The 19,739-nt window shown below is 42.8% G+C and overlaps 1 protein-coding gene and 1 long non-coding RNA gene across 3 annotated transcripts in view; one reads left to right on the forward strand and one right to left on the reverse strand.

The window, feature by feature from the left end:
- The window catches only part of GNAL (G protein subunit alpha L), a 149,945-nt gene that overhangs the window by 73,857 nt on the left and 56,349 nt on the right, over positions 1-19,739 (reverse strand). The gene's annotated exons all lie outside the window — the stretch shown is intronic.
- LOC122232311 lies at positions 8,034-19,097 on the forward strand. The gene is made up of 3 exons (XR_006209643.1): positions 8,034-8,243; positions 17,560-17,613; positions 18,871-19,097. It is a non-coding gene; the product is annotated as an uncharacterized LOC122232311 (long non-coding RNA).

Raw genomic sequence — 19,739 nt, forward strand, 5'->3', positions numbered from 1 at the left:
CATTCAGAGCTGACCCCCAAAATAGATTTCTTTTCAGCGGAAGTTCTAGTGCTCAGTGGGATAGGAAAAATCAACCGAGTTTCTGTTCCCTTTAGACATTTTTCTCTGTATTTCAGTAATTTGGGGTCTTGGAGTAAACTGCCCTCTGGGGCCATAAGCCCTCCAGAATGGACACCCCCTCCAGGGCGAGCACGTACTCTGTATTAGAGCATGTCCTGCATTTTCAGACTCTGAATTGTAAGCTGGAATAAGCACACAAAAGGATGAGATAAACTTCCCCTTCTCCTGATTTCTGAGAGCCAGAATTCTTCACCCTGCTTCTGATCACATCCTTCACGGGTGAGGAATAATAAAGGAGGGGCAGAACCCACTTTTCTTCTCTCTCCTTTTGAGAACAGGGAACAGCCATTTTTCTTTCACTTTCATAATTTCCTCCCTTGGGAGAGGAATTCAAATGTCTTTCATTTGCCAGGAGAGTGGGAGGAAGGTGGGTGGAAATCTTTAAAGACCTTCAATAACAGCTTGACACAGAGCTGAGCTGGCGCTGTAACCCATTCGGAGCCGAGGCAATCTCTGGCATTTCGCTGGAGGCAGGGAACGAAACGAGGGCTCTGGTCAGAATGACCCCTTAGGGCCTCACGTACACCAGCTTGGACCCAATTTAGGAAAGACGTGTGGCAAAAACACAAAACTAAAACAATGCAGTTCGCTTTTAAATTCCCTGGCACTGACTTCTCTTACCTAAGAGAATCGATTATAGGCTAGGGAGGGAAAAGACAAAACCCTTAGAAAGGCTGGATGGGGCGCTCCCTGGACAACAGTTCTTGAAGGGTCATGGCCGCACCGGGTCGGTCCTTGCTGGCCCGCACGGCGCCCGGGCTGCAGGGAGGAGTGCTCCTGGGCACTGGCGCTGACAATTCCAGAGTGGCCCCGCATCCTGTTTCTTCTAACTGTTAGACCTTTATATTTTCCATTTGTTGTACTTGTTGGGAGGGTCGAGGCATTCCTACTTACTATGGAGCATTCCTACTTCCATCTGCTGTATGGACAACCCCCCCCCCCCAATCCCCCCCACCCCCCGCCTCTAGAGGATCACTAGGGGCTGGAACCACGTGAATGGGCAGAAGCCGGGTGCACCTGCATAAGCTTCGCGTCGGCTTCCACGGACCTTTTCACCTTTCAGCTTTCTGGACTTAATTTCCAAATTCCACTGGGGCAAATCTCACAAAACCCCGTCTAGCAGACTTCTCTGGATTGAAGCAGGGGAAGAAATTTCAAATGGCTGAGAAGAGACGGGACCTGAGCGTGGGGCTTGACAAAGAGTATGAATCACAGTAATTCCAGACTTTAGAGGAACTAAAAATGCTACAATATCTAGAACTTTCTCTCCTCAAACACTATTGTGCTAATTGTCTTCTGGTTCTCAGTTTTAAATAGTAGTGACTGAGTAATGCCTCTTGTTTATTCCCTTTTTCTAAACCTGACTTCTCTGTACACCGTGAATCATATTATTTCCTCCCACTTTTCTGACTCCCTCACGTACAGGACACCCAGGCCCGCACAGCTGCCTCAGAATTAAACAGAACATGCACAATGAGTTCCTTTAAGGCTCAGAAATCAGGTACTGACTTATTTTCTCTCCCCATTCCACTGAGGCTGAAAAAGATTTATTTTTCTCCCTCGTGCATCCCATTCAGATTCATAACGCAGTCATTTTAAACGCACAGACCGGAATCCAATTTCTTGTCTCAGAAGTAACATGCTAATCTGTATGTTACCAGTGAATTACCAAATGCCCTAATAAGTGCATGCACAAAAGAAAAACGGAAAGAACAAAACTCCACAATCTCTAGCCATACATAATCCTGTGGCTCTTTGTAAGCAAAGGCATCAAGAATACATTGAGAGAGCACAGTATTAGGCTTACTACAGCTTTCAGTAACTAAGGTGGCACGGTTACACCTGTACACAGAGAACAAGGCTGTCAGCAACACCGCCCATCAATGTGGAAAAGGGCCAGGTGGTTGGATTTAGTCCCAATGTCAGGCCATGGTATTGGCATAGGAGATTTAGAAACAGTCAGCTGGATTAAGGGGTCACGTCCATTTGGCTGGACACCTCACCCATGGACCTAAAGACAGAAAAGTGTCACAGAGAAGGTTCTACAAGAGTAAGAGGTTCAGGGGTGCCTGGGTGGCTCAGTGGGTTGAGTGTCTGACTTCGGCTCAGGTCATGATCTCACGGTTCGTGGGTTCGAGTGCCACATTGGACTCTGTGCTGACAGCTCAGAGCCTGGATGGAGCCTGCTTCAGATTCTGTGTCTCCCTCTCTGTCTGCCCTACCCCCCTCACTCAATATAAGTAAAATATTAATAAAATAAAAAAAAAAGAGTAAGATGTTCTTGTCAGCACTTGGAGGGCAAAGGAGGACGCATGGCTACCAGGGCCAGGCTGTGCCCACTCCTTAGTGAACACCACCCAAGATGGGTCTCCCTTCACGACAGCCTCCACCTTCTAAAGGTGCAGTGGGGTTTGGAGAAGCACACGAACAGCCGCAAATGGTCTTCCCATCTGACCCCGTGTGTGTCAGTAACGTTAATGCTGAGGCTAGTTAAGAAGAAATCATTAGTCTCCTTGCCCACATCCTCTGGATCAGCCCTGCCTATAGCCACTACTGACAGGTGGCTTTTGAGCACCTCACCTGTGGCTTGCTCAAACTGAGGTGTGCTGTACATTAACATACACACTGGATTTTGAAGACTGATTACACAAAAAGATTCTAAAATAGTTCCATAATTTCTAAAAATTACACACTGAAGCAGTCTTTTGGATGTACTGTGTGAAGTAAAATATATTATTAAATTTCACTTGTTCCTTTTGGCATTGGAACAGTACGGCTACTAGAAAATGTAAAATTACATATGTGGTTGTCACGTGTCATTCACATGGTATTTCCATTTTCTGTATTTGTTCAGTGCGGGTCTAGAGAATGCATTCATTAAAAACGTGCTGGCCACAGTTCCATGTAATGATGCAGTCACTGTGAGCTCAGCAGAATATCTTGGCTTTGCAAACATATAACATGAAAAGTCTGATTTAAAATTTTTTTTTTCTGCATGGCGAATATGGAGTACTTACAATGTGTAAACACTGAGCCCAATCTTTCATGTATATTAACTCATTTAATCCTCACTACAACTCTGTGAGGTAGGACCCATTTTTGAAAGGAAAAGACTGAGGCATACTGAGGTGCTCCCCTGGGAAGGGCAGAGCTGGACTCCAAACTTAGGCAGCCTGGCTCCAGGGAGCAGCCTTCTCTCCACCCCCCTTTGTGTTGAATGTTGAAAGTTTAAATTACCTTTAAAAGAATTTGGATTATATTGATAATAAAAAAGAAATAGAAGAGGCATCCATCTCTGGAACTGGAGTCTGATTAAGTGCAAGCATGACTGATAGAAAGCGATATGAAATTTACACAATGATAGTTAATTACTTTTACAAGCATCGATTTTTGTACCACATCTTCTGCATAATTGGAGTCTGTTTTCATGAAGGTAATACCCTCAGTAACTGTGCCAGCGAATCTGAAAGCACTGCCATCTGTGACAATAAATCCAGATCTCAAATAAAATTCCCGAGATTTATGACTTTTTCTTGTGCAGTATGCTCACCTAGCCCCTTCCATATGATCTATGTAAAATCTTCCTTTAAGATGGGGCATGACACAAAGAAGAATGTATGTCAATGAATGAAGAAAACTCGAATTTCTTTTTAATGCGGACTGCAGGTGAATAGCACTGGCTAATGACACAAGGTCACCGTTAGTTCTCACCTGGTCTTCTTTTATCTTATTATCTATTTGTTAAATAATACAGTGAACACCATGAACGCCCTCTCTTCCCCCACACTAGGCATGATCAATAATGGACATTCACCCAGGTGCTCATCCAAATGCCCTTTCTCTGCCTCCTCTCCACTACCCTGAATAGTGTGATGACCATTCTCTCCTCTTTTAAAAAAGTTCAGCACAAATATATGCATACTGAAACAATATGATATTTAATTTTGCTTATTTTTGAACTTTACAGAAGGGTATTGTATTATATATCACCTTTCAACACTGTAGTTTTTCATTCAACATTAAGATACGGAGATCCATCCATCTGCTATGGTATGGGTGTAATTCATTCATTTCAGCTGCTGCATACTTCATTGTATGGCTATTCCTCATATTATGTATCCATCGTCCTATTACTGGGCATTTGGTTATTTCCAGTCTTTTGTTCTGATTAACAGTACCACTATTTATTCTGAAGAATAACATGTTGAAACATGTTTCCTGTTACACATTTCTAATGATAACATTTATTTATTAAAACAAATTTAACTTTGAAATCCACTGTAATCCTTGCCCTTCTGGCAGCAGTATTTCTTAGATTTTCCTTAAAAATGGCAAAATAAACAAAGACCCAGGAGTTTGACGATTCTACTGTGTCCAATTCATAATTTCCTACCCATGTTACTTACCAAATAAAGCTTTTCAGTCCCTTTAATTACAAATATAACACATACAAATCACTTTATATATATAAAATATAAATTATATATAAATCACAAAGTACTTTACCATCCTCACAAAAGACAAAATTTATCTTCAAAGAACTCTGTAATTTGTACATTATGTAAAATGATGTTTTTTTAAAGAATTATGCAATTAGCCAAGGAAATGTTTACGACTGCTCTTCTCTTTTTTCAAAGCAATCTGATGTTTAATTTTTCACAAAATGCTGTATTTTCTCCATTCTTGAGGTTCTATGTTTTAATAATAGACTTTTGAGGGTATGGGGGAGTATGGGAGAAGAATGCTATCACATTAAATGTGCATATCGATTATAAGATACATGGCAACCTCAGAATTCTACATTTTTGAAATAATTTTTTTAATGTGTTTATTTCTGAGAGAGTGAGCAGGGAAGGGGCAGAGACAGAGGGAGACACAGAATCCGAAGCAGGCTCCAGGCTCTGAGCTGTCAGCACAGAGCCTGATGCCAGGCTTGAACTCACAAGCTGTGAGGTCATGACCTGAGCTAAAATTGGACACTTAACTGACTGAGTCACTCAGGCACCCCTCTAAGTCCAATTTTTAAATTTATTTTTTATTTTTAAAGTTTATTTATTTTGAGAGACAGAAAGACTGGGGGTGGGGGAGAGAGAGAGGGAGAGAAAGAATCCCAAGCAGGCTTCACACTGTTAGCACAGAGCCCGATGTGGGGCTCGAACCCATGAACCATGAGATCATGACCATGAGCCGAGATCAAGAGTCAGATGCTTAACTGACAGAGCCACCCAGGTGCCCTTCTAAGTCCATTTTTTAATGTATAAGACAGAGAATGTTTTATTTGTAAGGACCACAGGTATGGCATGTTGAAAAGATGCATATAAGAGTAAATGTCAGTAAGGCAAAATAAAAGACCTTTTCCCTACACTGGAAGTCTTACTTTGAGAACTTATTTGGAGGTTCTAGCAGAGGAACACGGATGCTTGTACATCCTTGACCAACGAATGGTCCTCCTCTGTGGGAGAAGGTTGTCCTCTGTGATAAGTAGGGACGTGCATGGAGCAGTGAGGAAGGAAAGGGACACCCCCTAGCCAGTGTGATCAGTCAAATCAACCCTGGGGATCAGTGGGGTGACAGGAGTCACAGCCAAACCACACTCCCAACCCAAAGTCTTAATTTGAAACAGCCGTAAAGATCACTCATAAGTTTCTGTCATTTACTGGTTGATATTTATTTTTTTTTTATTAAAAAAATTTCTTTTTAATGTTTTATTTATTTTTGAGATAGAGACAGAGCATGAGCAGGGGAGGGGCAGAGAGAGAGGGAGACACAGAATCCAAAGCAGGCTACAGGCTCTGAGCTGTCAGCACAGACCCCGACGCAGGGCTCGAACTAATGGACCGTGAGATCATGACCTGAGCCAAAGTAGGATGCTTAACCGACTGAGCCACCCAGGCGCCCCTATCGGTTGATATTTATTTATTTATTTTTTTTTTATTTTTATTTTTATTTTTTTTTTATTTTTTAATATATGAAATTTACTGTCAAATTGGTTTCCATACAACACCCAGTGCTCATCCCAAAAGGTGCCCTCCTCAATACCCATCACCCACCCTGCCCTCCCTCCCACCCTGCCCTCCCTCCCACCCCCCATCAACCCTCAGTTTGTTCTCAGTTTTTATCGGTTGATATTTAAAATTTAACTTGTAGACTATCGCTCCAGTACCACGGGCTCTGAGTTGGTTAAAATGCAAAGATACCTGGTAGAGGTAACATGTTAGTAGTCTGCTATCAGTCATTCACACCTTGGTGAGGCTTAGTTAGGTCTTCCAGGTTTGGCATGGAGTTGTCAGGATTGTATACGTCTTTGTGTTTCCTGCTAATTTTTATTGTAATTCAAGTCCCTTTCTGGTGCTGGCATTTGAACTTAGCCAACAGTAATAACATCTATATAATAATAATTTACATCGTGTGTGTGTGTGTGTGTGTGTGTGTTTGCGTGTGTATGTTTAACTTACCAAGCTTTTTCATGCATGAGATCTAATTCATTTCCCAGCACAACTCCATGAAGTAGGTATGACTATCCCCATCGTACAGATTGGAAAATTCAAAGGCAAGTTGGCTGAGAGACTGTGTCTGGCCAAGAACTGACTCCAGTCTTTTTAATCTTGGGTTCACTGTACCACACTTCACTGGGGTTGATTGGAATAATTTTGAAAAACTGTTTAGACAGGACATTCATCTTCCATATAGCTAGAATATTTTTATTTTAAGGAGCTAAAGCTTCCTTGAGGTGCCTGGGTGGCTCAGTTGGTTAAGTGTCCAACTCTTGGCTTTGGCTCAAATCATGATCTCACGATTTGTGGGTTTGAGCCCCGCCTAGCGCTTGGTGCTGACAGTGCAGAGCTTGCTTGGGATTCTCCCTCTCCCCCCCCCCCCCCCCCCCCGTCCCTTCCCCACTTACATGCACTTTCTCTCTCAAAATAAATAAATAAACTTAAAAAAAGGAGCTAAGGAGTTTCCTGCAACATAACCGCAAGAATTTATTTTTTTGAAGACCTTGAAATATTTAAAGATCCAGAGTTAGCACATCTTCAACTTGACAAAACTTATTCTTTTCTAGGTAGAAGGGGCATAATAAGAAATTTTAGATATGCGCTCTAAAAGAAGGCCTATGTATCAGGATTCACATATGTAAAAACAGTACACAAGGCTAAACTTCTGGATAAGAGAGCAGGAATGTGATGACGGAAAATTCCCTCAACCTCAGGGACTGGTTTCGAGTCCCTACTGAATAATTTTATGTAACAGCACATGAAAAGAAGTTAGAAAAATTGAGAATAGAAACTGATCACAGAGATCTTTTTATAGTACAACCAAAAAGGTAACACAAACCACCTGAGACTCTAAGAAAGAAAAAAACTACACAACCAAACACTGTAAAAAGGCACGAAGTGAGTCAACGATCAATGTTCTAATGGTGTATGTATTCCCACAACGACATATTTATTGAAGGCCTTTCTCAACGTGAAAGCCGTTGAGATGCAGTAAGCCGAAGAATCCTTCAAGTGAGTGGAAAAAGAACGCCTGGTTGACACTTTGCCCCTTGATCTCTGTTCCTGACTAAATTTTTAAATTTTTCCAGTAGGATGCAGGGAAATGAATAAAACTGCAGGCGTATTCAAGTGAAAATGGCTGACTTTCAGCAAAAGTTTGGCCGATGCACTGTCCTTCAGGGCAGGGACTGTGATATCCAGTTTCCAGGCCATCCTAGACTTGACCTCTGGAAATTCTACTTGAATGAGTGAATGATCCGGTCATTCCCACACTTCCCTTTATCTACCTGCATTTTTGCTCCTATAAAAAACCTGAGTGACTATTAGCTACAGAATAGCTGGAGGTAGGTCACAATGAACTGAAAGAATGCTCTGTGATTCCAGGTCATTTCCCCCTCTTATGCTGTTACAGGAGGTGGAGCCCCTGCCACACAAGCTCCTGTCAGCAGGTCGCTCTGTGTAAGAGTGGCACTTCATCAGAGGACTTATTCCAGCCAGTGTCCACCAAGAAATCTCACTATCTGTCAAGGGCAGTGATGGGTCATAATAAGGATACCACATACTTGAAACTTGAAGAGACCTAATAATATAAACTGAGGATGGCAAACTACTAATGGCAAACTACTAAAGGTACAGATTTGGTAAACAAGAAAGTTGCTTCCATCATAACGATTGCTTGTAATCTTTTGCCCTACATTTGGCAATAGCATGAGACGTCATTCTCCAACCCAAAGTGTGTTTGTCTCTGTGCCACCAACCAATGCCACGGTTACTGGGCTAGGAAGAACAGGTCCCCCTGCGACATCTACACACTGTTTCTAGTTCTTTCCATAGTCAACAGTCAGTGTGTCTCCTGATTCATGATGGCAACTGATAAAAATAGGTTCTTGAGAAAAGGGATTTTTACTTTCTCTATGAATTTTCACCAGTGTTCCTATTGCATTGCTTAAATAGTATCGTTGTCATAATTCTACTGGTTCTTAGAGCTGAACCGGCCTTTCAGGGATCACCTTGCTTGGCATCCATTTTTACAGATGATGTGACAATACCCCCAGATATTGAGTGATGTTTTGCTTGTACTCACTGAGGGGAGGAGAAGCCAAGCCCCCTCCTACAGAGCTTCTCTGTCACATCACCCTGCCTCTGCAGATGTGACTCCAGGCTCTGAATATTGGCATAACGATCTAGGGGATGCTCACTCGGTCTACAGTTAGCAGCATTTTTGAAGAAATAACTGAAACTAAATTAAAATTACTGGGAAAATAAACGGAACTTAATGTGGACACAAAAGTAACCTTGTCTATAGAACCACAGATGGGTCAGGGTTCAGACATTCCAGAGAATTCAACTCTTCTTTGATACTGAACTATGTTCATCTGTCCCAAGGATGGGTCAAAAGAAAACCTTTTCCATTCCGAAGGCAGGTAACTAAACAGCTGCTCTTTTCCCTGCCTCAACAGTCACTAGTCCCGTTATCTACGTCATGGGTGGCGGTGACAGTCCTTTCCTGAATAACGTGTTTGGAGGCAACACCGGCATCTGTGGGAAGCAAGCCAGTAAATGGGAATCTCAGGTACCAGACGAGCTGGTAGGGAGGTGTAGATTCTGGGGCCAGAGGCAGCAGTGTGAAGATATGCAGACAGGCTCCGGACCTGAACCCACCACTGACTAGTGGTGTGGCCCTCCTTCCTGCACTGCAGTCTCCTGGTCTATAGAAGACGGGACACCAAGAGTCCCCCCTGCTGGGTTGTGGTGAGCATTAAGTGAGCATGTGTGTCTGAAGCCCTCAGTGAGCACAGAAGCACCTGTTCTTCTGGGAAGGCTGAAATCTTTGGCAACCTTCACAACAGGGAAACGGGCCCGTCCAGCTTACCTACTGGGTTTTGATTCAGCAACTTGCAAAGAAGAGACTGAAGAGAGGGATGCGGGGGGGAAAATTTCCAGACGCTAATTATATTACAGGCAGAGCAACACATTGTTCTATCGTCTCGTCATTCTTACTCGGATTTGAAGACGCTTTTCGTGAGCATGCCCTTCCCATTCCAAATGCACCGTTCAAATGAACACGTTGCTTAGATTCATAGATCTCTTCGTTTATATGCCTCTCTTAGAGGTCTTGTGACAAATCATTTGCTGTATTCTGAATACACGGTAGTATGAAATGAAACAGTAGCAGTCTGAATACCTGTTGCCCAGGCCTTCACAGACACAGAAGGTGCCAGATGAACCGAGCTCCTGAAGTAGGTCAGCTGGAATAATGGGGAATTGAGTGTGATTTTAAGCTGTATGGTTCATTGTACTTTAAAGTGAGAAATTCTCACTAATTCCGTGTCATCTGACACACGACTAGGAAGAATATTGATCCCAGAAGAAAGGGCTGTCACTGTTAGTCATGCCATGAACTTGGGGAAATCCTACCCCCTCCCCAGGATTCTTGCTTCTCATCTCTGACTCTTCAGAATTCTCTGAACTTACACAAGCACATCATACACTGAGTTTTTATAAGAGGATTAAGGGAAAAGAAGAGTAAATAAAAATGCATTTGGCCTTCTGATTCCTAATGATGAGGAAAAGTAAAAGGGATTTTTTTGAAAGTATTTTTTTGTTTATCTATTTTGAGAGACAGAAAGAGAGAGAGAGAACATCCCAAGCAGCCTCTGGGCTGTCAGCATACAGCCTGACCTGGGGCTCTATCTCATGACTGTGATGACAGTCAGGACCTGAGCTAAAATCGAGTCGGACGCTTAACTGAGTCACCCAGGCACCCCAGCAAAATGGCTTTTTATTTTGATACATCCTTTATGCTTTTATGATTTACTTGTTTTTGAGGTTTCATTTTTGGGGTGCCCTCCTGGCAGGCACAAGTGACTATCAGAATAACAGATGAAGAAGTTTGACAAACCGTGAAGGAACCTACAGCCCATGATCCAGTAACAAGTCTTAGTGATGAAAAGTAAATTCTCAACAAAATTACTTTAATGTTTTCAACAAAGCCAAAGGATGAAAAGAATATTGTAGTATTTCTAAGTTTTAAAATCTTATCATAGGAGTTCTCTCTTCTTATTAAACACACCAGAAAGTGTTGCTCTTATAAGATTTGAACCCCAGGCGTCTACATGGCTCAGTAGGTTAAGCGTCTGACTTCGGCTCAGGTCATGATCTCACAGTTCACAAGTTCGGGCCCCACATCGGGCTCTGAGCTGCCAGCTCAGAGCCTGGAGCCTGCTTGGGATTCTGTGTTTCCCTCTCTATCTGCCCGTCCCCCGCTCACGCTCTCTCTGTTTCAAAAATAAATAAACACTAAAAGAATTTTAAAAAATGTGAACCCTCTCTTCATTAACATACTCTTTACATAAAAAAAAACTTCTTTTCTCAAGAGTATGGAATTTTTTTTCCTAATGAGCTAATTAGAATAAGGTTGTTATCTAAATAACATTTTGTATAATCAAAACAAGAGTGGCTAGAGAAATCAAAAGAACAACATGGGTACCTGAATTTAAGAACGAGAAAAGTAGCTAATGAAACAGCAGCAAAAATGTGAATCCTACAGAACTGTATTGAAAAACAAGATTCTAATAAACAAAGAGCAATTCTAGAAGCCAAAGCTGTTGATTTTTAGACATCACTAGACCATGACAACGGATGGATAGGTTATACGTCACTTCCATCCAGACTCTCCTCTCTGGGCGTTAACTATGACAGTTAAACCTTAGGTAAAACCAACAGTTAACAAGATTCCAAACAGCCTATCAATCCAAATCAAAGATTTCTAGATACTCATGGGTTTAACTTTTTCAGCAAAACATATTTTCCCCATATCAATGACTTTTGGATAGAAATCTTTCTGAAGCGGTCCATATATCCTTGCCTTCTTGAAAGTCTGGTGTTTCACTTCTTGCTTCTTAAAGACTCAGGATATAGATTATGAGTATCAATCAATTATTGTATCTGACACAGACAAGTGACACCCAAGGGAATCTGTTCCTACATAGGATGTCTCAGAGGATTTGTTTTTTGAGTTCTTATGCATATGTTCTACTCATTTCTGTCTTTTTTTCCCAGTTGCTCATAGTACTTTTTTTTTTAACGTTTATTTATTTTTGAGAGAGAGAGAGAGAGATGGAGCATGAGCAGGGGAGGGGTAGAGAGAGAGGGAGACACAGAATCCGAAGCAGGCTCCAGGCTCTGAGCTGTCAGCACAGAAACCCACACGGGGCTGGAACCCACAAACCACGAGATCATGACCTGAACTGAAGTTGGACACTCAACTGACTGAGCCACCCACACGCCCCTGTAGTACTTTTTTTTTTTTTTAAGGTTTATTTATTTTGGGCAGGGGGGCAGAGGGAGCGGGAGACAGAGGATCCAAAGCTGACAGCAGTGAGCCCAATGTGGGGCTTGAACTCATGAACCATGAGATCATGATTTAAGCTGAAGTCGGACACTCAACCCACTGAGCCACCCAGGTGCCCCTTCTTAATTTCCAATCTGATACAGGCTTAGGGTTTCGGTCGTAGACAGACTCTTGGACGTTAAGGCTTAGAGTGCAGGCTTTAGAGGCAAGTAGCAGCCCTCCAAGCATGAGCTATGTGATGTGGGGCCAGTTATTCCACTGAACCCCCTCATCCACTTCACGGGGTTTGTAATGGTGGCTACCTCATAGGTGTGTGTGTGTGTGTGTGTGTGTGTGTGTGTGTGTGTGTAATGAGATAATCTACGTACAACCTCAGAATGGTGTGTGCTGCAAAGCTAAGTATTCAGCGATACCCAAACCAATGGCTTGAAGATGTTTTCATGTGAGGATGGTTAAGCCATGGGGACTTGGAGCAAACCCAGCCTGGCCACCCTCTCCACCGTCACCATCACCGTGAGTGTCAGCAGTTGGCTATTCCCCTCCCTCAGAGTGGGGAAATGATACAGGCGGTTCCTTTAAGGCAGAAGGTTCGTCTTCAGTGATCAAGAACCAGAAAGAAGCCCCAGTCAAGGGCAGATGCAGGAGGAGGTCTCTGCCTACACACTGGGCTCTCCCGAGAGAAAGCAGCCAGGCCTGTGCTGTGGGAAGAGCTGTCACCTCTCAGATGAGGAAGTGAACGATGGCCCCGGCTGGGGGGACCCTGCCCACCCCCAGACAGACTATCATGTAGTCAGATATAGGACCCCGCTCATATACTGCTTACGTCTTCTCTGAGACGTACAAATGCGTCACCAAGTTTCATCGACCTCAACTCTGAAAACAAAGATCAAAATGAGGGACACCCTGCTCAAGTCACACCCTGCGGCTGAAATCAGGCTGATTCAGCGTGTGACGTGGACCAGCGGTCCCTGAGCCCAGGAAGGTGACACGACAGGCTCTGGAGTCAGACCCCCCTGGGTTCCTGACCTGAACCACGTGCCCACCAGCTCCATGGCCCCCTGGGCACGTCACCTGCTTCTCTGTACTTGTGTGTCCTCATGTGTGAAGTGGGGAGAGCAGCGGCCACCCCAGAGTGCTGCTGTGGACACACAACCTAGGGCAGCACTTGGCGTGCAGAGTTGCATGAGCGTTACTCGTTATTTTCATTGCTACCAACTCAAGTTACCAACATCACTAAAATATATATATATATATATATATACACACATATATATACACACATATATATGCGTATATATATACGCATATATATGTGTGTATATATATATATGATAAAGTGAAAAGTGAGGGGCAGAAAATTTTTTTGGTTAGGTATCATGCATTTTAAGATTCCAATTTGATTTTTCTTATATTTTCATCTAAACTATATAATTTACTCCAGATGAAAACATTTTCTGCAGCATATAGTATTTTTAGCTCTTCCCGTACAACCCCAAGCCTTGAAAAGGTACAGAAGAGAGACAGTCCTCTGCACACAGCACAGCCTGACCCTTCATTGGGAGCCACGCTGGCTCTGGGGTGGCTCCCAGAAGTGCCAGGCAGCCTGGGCGCAGTGCACGCATCTGACGGCGGGGGGGGGGGGGGGGGGCGGTGCATGGGCGCTGTCCCATGTCGGTGACAGCTCCTACCGCCCTGCTCCTGAGGGCCCTGCTGGTCTCAGGAATTCAGCAAGGATCCCAAGCACTGCACTGTCTCTCTGGAGAGAGTGGGGGCAGCGTCTCCCCACCTCCCCCCGGGGAGCAACAGTACTCTGCGTGTTTCTGGTGCACAGGTATCTGACAGCAAAATCCCTAAGCGAAGTTTCCAAAGCTTCAGCACTTGGCAACGTCAAATAAATGCCACCAGAAAGGCTATTAGATAACAGCTAACATCTGTTGGAAGCTTGCAGGATGCCAGCCACAGTGGCAAGCACTGAGATGCATTAGTGTATTTCATTTCCATCACAAGGTAGGCATTATTATTATTATTATTATCCTCATTTTAAGATGAGAAAACTGAGCACAGAAATGTCATTTAAATCACCCGAGGTTATATAGTAGACGACAGAGATAAGACAAGAGTCTCCATAACATTTAAGGAGTTTCCTCTAGTCACCAAAATGACTCACATACAATTGTAGTTTTTGTTTATTTTTTGAGAGAGAGAGAGAGAGAGAGAGAGCGCGCGAGCACGCGCATGCAGTGGGGGAGGGGCAGAGAGAAAGGGAGCCACAGAATCTGAAGCAGGCTCCAGGCTCTGAGCCGTCAACACAGAGCCCGACATGGGGCTCGAACTTATGAGCCATGAGAGCATGACCTGAGCCCAAGTCGGAGGCTTAACTGACTGAGCTACCCAGGCACCCCTGTTTTAATGGAACTATATATGTAGAGCTATTATAATTAGATTTCTGGTGCAATTTTGCTTCCTTTCTTTTCAAGAAAAAAAAAAAAAGAGCCTGAAGAAAGGATACCAAGCTGAGTAAGAGAACGAGTTCAGAGACTGATTACACAGAGCACACCATCCTGTTTATCTCCCACCCCCAACATGTACTGAGACTCTTTCAGGGTGACTTCACACAAAATCCTTTAAACTGCTTGAAGTTCTCGCTGTTACGACTGTAAACAAGCAAACATGTCACATCCTCAGCCATCAAGGATGTGTAACGTGGACCAAATAAGCACTGAGGCAGCGCTGACCAAATGCATCAGGGCGGGGGAAACAGGGACACCGACGGGGAGGGGGGACGGGAGGATTTGCCACCTCTTGGCCCACAGGCTCCTTGGAAGGCTTAGGAAAGAACCTTGCCCTGCTGCAACCTGGCCACTGATGGTGCCCCTCATCGGGGCCCTGGGCATATAAGGGACTGAAGGCTGGTCGGCGACACCCAATCCGTAAGGTTAAACCACAGGAAACTGCATATTGTACGTCAAAAATGGCCGCATACTGGCAATCCCTCTTCCTATAATCTGTCCTATTTATTTTACAACTGGACATTTTAACCCCCTTCTCCTGTTTCGTCCATTCCCCCCCGACCTCCCTCCTCTCCACTCTGCCAAACATCACATTGTTCTTGGTATCTATAAGTCTGTTTCTGTTTTGTTTTGTTTATTTGCTTTGTTTTTTAGATTCCACATGTGAGTGAAGTTGTATTTGTCTTTCTCTGACTTACTTCAATCAGCATAATGCTGCCCTCTAGATCCATCCAGGTTGTCACAAAGAGCAAGATCTCATCTTTTCATGGCTGAGTAATATTCCATAGTTTATCCTTTCATCTATTCACGGACACCTAAGTTGCTCCCGTATCTTCGCTATTGTAAATAATGCTGCAATAAACACAGTGGTGCATGTATCTTTTTAAATTAGTGTTTTTGTTTTCTTCAGATAAACACTCAGAAGTGGAACTGCTAGATCATAGGGTAGTTCTATTTTTAACTTTTTGAAGACCCTCCATACCCCTTCCATAGTGGCTGTACCAGTCTGCATTACCACGAACAGTATATGAGGACTCCCTTTTCTCCACATCCTCACCAACATCTGGTATTTCTTGTCTTTTTGGTAATAGCCATTCAGACAAGTATGAGGTGATATTTGTGGTTTTGATTTCCATTCCCCTGATGATGAGTGCTGTTGTGCATGTTTACATGTGTCTTTTGGCCATCTGGATGTCTCTGGAGACATGTCTATTCAAATCCTCTATTTTTTTTAAGTTTTTTTTTTTAAATTTATTTTTGAGAAAGAGAGAGAGAGAGAACAAGCAGGGGAGGGGCAGAGAGTGAGGGAGACACAGAAACCTAAGCAGGCTCCAGGCTTCAAGCTGTCAGCACAGGGCCCGATATGGGGCTTGAACCCACAAACCGTGAGATCATGACCTGAGCCAAAGTCGGACACTCAACCCACTGAGCCACCCAGGCACCCCATCCTCTATTTTTTAATTAAATTTTTGTGTGTGTTGAGTTGTGTGAATTCTTTATATATTTTGGATATTAACCCCTTATCAGTGATATCAGTTGCAAATCTCTTCTTCCATTCAGTTAGTTGCCTTTTCATTTCGTTGAAATATTCTGTTCTGTCGATGGCTTCCTTTTCTGTGTAAAAACCTCTTAGTTTGATGTCGTCCCACTGGCAATTTCTTATTATTCAATCTAATAGGTAATACAAGTCTTCTATATAAATGCAGATCTGGACCATACATAATGAAGCCAATAAGATGAAAAGCAAATGAGGAATTAGGAGACTCTGTGTCTAGTCCTGGCTTGACCTCTGGGTCAACACATTTGGAAGACCCTAGACAAGTCTCTTAAGGTTCTGCTGTCACATCTTGCTCATCTTTAAGTAAGTTCACACTTAAGGCTAGACTAGACACACTTAAGTCCGCTTCCAGCTGAAATGCTAAGAATCAAGAAGTCAAAATAAGAGTGGAGAGAAGGATGGGGCACCTGGGTGGTTCAGTCGGTTAAGCGTCCGACTTTAGCTCAGGTCATGATCTCATGGTTCACGGGTTTGAGCCCTGCGTCAGGCTCTGTGCTGACAGCTCAGAGCCTGGAACCTGCTTCAGATTCTGTGTCTCCCTCTCTCTCTACACCTCCCCCACTCATGCTCTGTTTCTCTCTCTCTCTCTCTCTCAAAAAGAAATAGTAAAAAAAAAAAAAAAGGAGTAGAGAAAAGGAGGTGTGGTCAAAATGAAGTGAAGAAGTCAACTGCATATGACCCATGATCTATTGGGACAAGAGTAGTGCCGAGTACAGAGCAAGTACTGGAAACAGACACCCTGGAAAGAGTTAATCTCCCAAATTTCTTGGTCTCATGAAAAATAATTTGGCTTAAATACAAAGTAGTTTCAACTTTATCCTCAGTGAAATTAGCTTGGACCATTTAAAGCAATCTTTTCAATGAAGCTCATACATTTTCTGAAGTTCTTGTAATTCTTTTCTATTATCTGTGCAGTTGTTTTTATTTATTTCTACCATAACCCTTACACTATAAAATCTTACACTGGAGTAAGTATAAAAGTCTCCAGTTGAATTACCTAGAACTCAGCTCCAAGACAGCCATGACTATAAGAACATCTCACCAGGATATTTCTGCAGGTCTAGACTCTCTTTCTCCATTCCTGTTGTGAGCAGGACTCCGCGGATGTTTCATGATTTGTACAAGGTGCTCTGGCACCACTCCCCTCCATCCCTGGTCTACCTGCCAAACTCGTTCATTCTGAGGTCTGGTCCAGGTCTCACCTTCCCTGGGACAGGGCCACCAACTGCTCCCTAACAGGCCAATCCGACCCTCCTCTGCATAGACAACATACCTCAACGTGTCCTAGTTGTTTATTTAAACTCCTTCTGGACACACAAAAATGTACCTTGGCATTTCCAGTATTTACCCCAGTTCCTGACATACCAGGTAACCATTCTTGAAAAACTGCATTGAACGCTTATTCAGAGAAAACTGATAATGGGTAATTTGAAAGATAATTATCTTCTAGTAAAGGAGAGAAATTCACATGATATGATGTACTACTTATTAAAGATAACTTTTAACAATGATCTTCTTTATCAGCTTAATTCCTTCAAGCAGACAAAGATGCCAGTTGATGTCCTTTGAGTTTCTTGGGTAAGTGATTACATAGTTTCACCAAAACAAATAAAAATACAACGTTTTAAGAATTATTTTAAATAACCTAAAGAAATTTAAAAACGAGTACTTGGTTATGATATGTCATCATTTAAAATGCAAAGCAATCGAACATTTAAATAATGTAAAAATTTAGAGGAGACTGGGTAAGGAGAGGAAGCTTGAGAAAGAGGGGTTAGGGTTCTCCCAATAATTTCTCAAATCAGTCGTATTCTCGCTAAAGGTATTCTTTAGGGTAATGAATATGCTGCTACGGATAAAAACAAATGAAACCTGGTAATAATTCCATAAAACTGCTAACATTAGTTTTGATTAAAATGAAAACTCAAGTAGCAATTTTTGTTTTTTACAAATACTCATTTGACTGAGATTGTGTAAATGGTTCTAGAACCCAATCAAGAATCATGGATGGTAAAACTCATTTTTGAAACCAAACATCACTCTCCTATCTGATGGATGATAATAAAAGGGGGAAAAAATAAGGAGAAAATGTCTGTTTTCCTTTTTCAGAGAGAACTGTAGGAGGAGTTTTTGCCGTGAAAAGTTTTCATTCTTTTCAGATATTTTTGAAGAATTATCATTGCACTAAGTGTAACATTTTATTTTATTTTATTTTATATATAGAGAGAGGGTGTGTGCATTAGTGGGGGAGAAGAACAGAGGGAGGGAGAGAGAGAGAGGGAGAGAGAGAGAGAGAGAGAGAGAATCTTAAGCAGGCTCCATGTTCAGCATGGAGCCTGACATGGGGCTCGATCCCATGACCCTGGGATAATAACCTGAGTCGAAATCAAGAGCCAGATTCTTAACTGACTGAGCCACCCAGGCGCCCCATAAGTGTAATATGTTTAAAACAATGTTCACAACTTACGTAATACTTTGTGCATGATTCAGCCTGTGTGTGTGTGTGTGTGTGTGTGTGTGTGTGTGTGTGAGAGTTAGATGTGTATGTGGATAAACACATAGGATAAACAAGATTTTGGTAAGGTTCATTTCACTTCAATGTGGGATAAGCAAGTTCAAATGGAAATGAGTGGCTGTTTATCTTTTCTCTTCCTACATTTTACATGCTTTATAGAATGAAAAAAGACACAATTAGCCTGAACATAGTTCTGACTACTAATACTTCTTTAAACACTAAGTAATTATGTGCATGTGTAACAAATTGACTGCCACAACTGTGATTTCACTACTTAAGCTAAAAGATGACATTCTTTCCTTTTTTTAAACACCATGAAGCCAAGTCGGTAGACCCTGGGCTCACCTTAGGCTCCAGCCAAGCTCATGGCTCCCACAGTCCATCAGGACAACGAAGGAGCTACACTGGCAGATGGATCCTGATTTTGTGATGGGCGTGTGCTTCCTGACCAAGTGAGTGCACGTGTGATTCCGTGGACTGACAATGTCTCTTCCTGTCTGCGTTCTTCTGTTCCGTCTCCCAGAAGCCTTGTTCCAAATCCACAGTGTGCCCGATTTTTTAATAAAATGAATAGTAAGTGTTCCAGCTGGGTTGGCAGCCTCTGTCCTGTCTCCCTAACTCTCCATCTCCTTTCAACACCCACCTTGACTTCAGCTAGGCTGGTTTTTCCCAACTCGGTCCGTAGCTCTTGCTGCTCTGCTAATGAAAACACTATTCTCCCAGGAAGTAGCCCCACCACACGACGCCTGTGGTCTGAGCCCTACTGTCCTTAGGAATCTTCTCTGAGTGGCTACAGAATTTCTAGTCTATCCCGCAGGAGGTAGCATTAAATTATACAACACTGTGTGGCTCATTAATTCTATAGCACATACCATAGCTTGCTGTACGTACGTCTTGTTTCTTCACTAAGTCGTAGGTTTCCTGCGGCTACAATCTTTGCGTAACTTTGCATAACTCACAGTCCTAAGTACAGTGCTGAGTGTGCGGCAATTACCTTGGTGATCACAGTACACATCTTGGAGCAGAACTCTGTGGCAAATGCCATGGCAAGCAAGGAGGCGATGGTTCCTACCCCCACTAAATACATGTTTATTGGCAAAACACAGCACGACTATGACGTGTGAGCTTTAAATAAGAAGGACGGGTAAAGATTTGAAATCATGACACATAATCCACTTTCTAAGTGAGT

Source organism: Panthera tigris, chromosome D3, assembly GCF_018350195.1.
Source record: "Panthera tigris isolate Pti1 chromosome D3, P.tigris_Pti1_mat1.1, whole genome shotgun sequence".
Classification (NCBI taxonomy): Eukaryota; Metazoa; Chordata; class Mammalia; order Carnivora; family Felidae; genus Panthera; species Panthera tigris.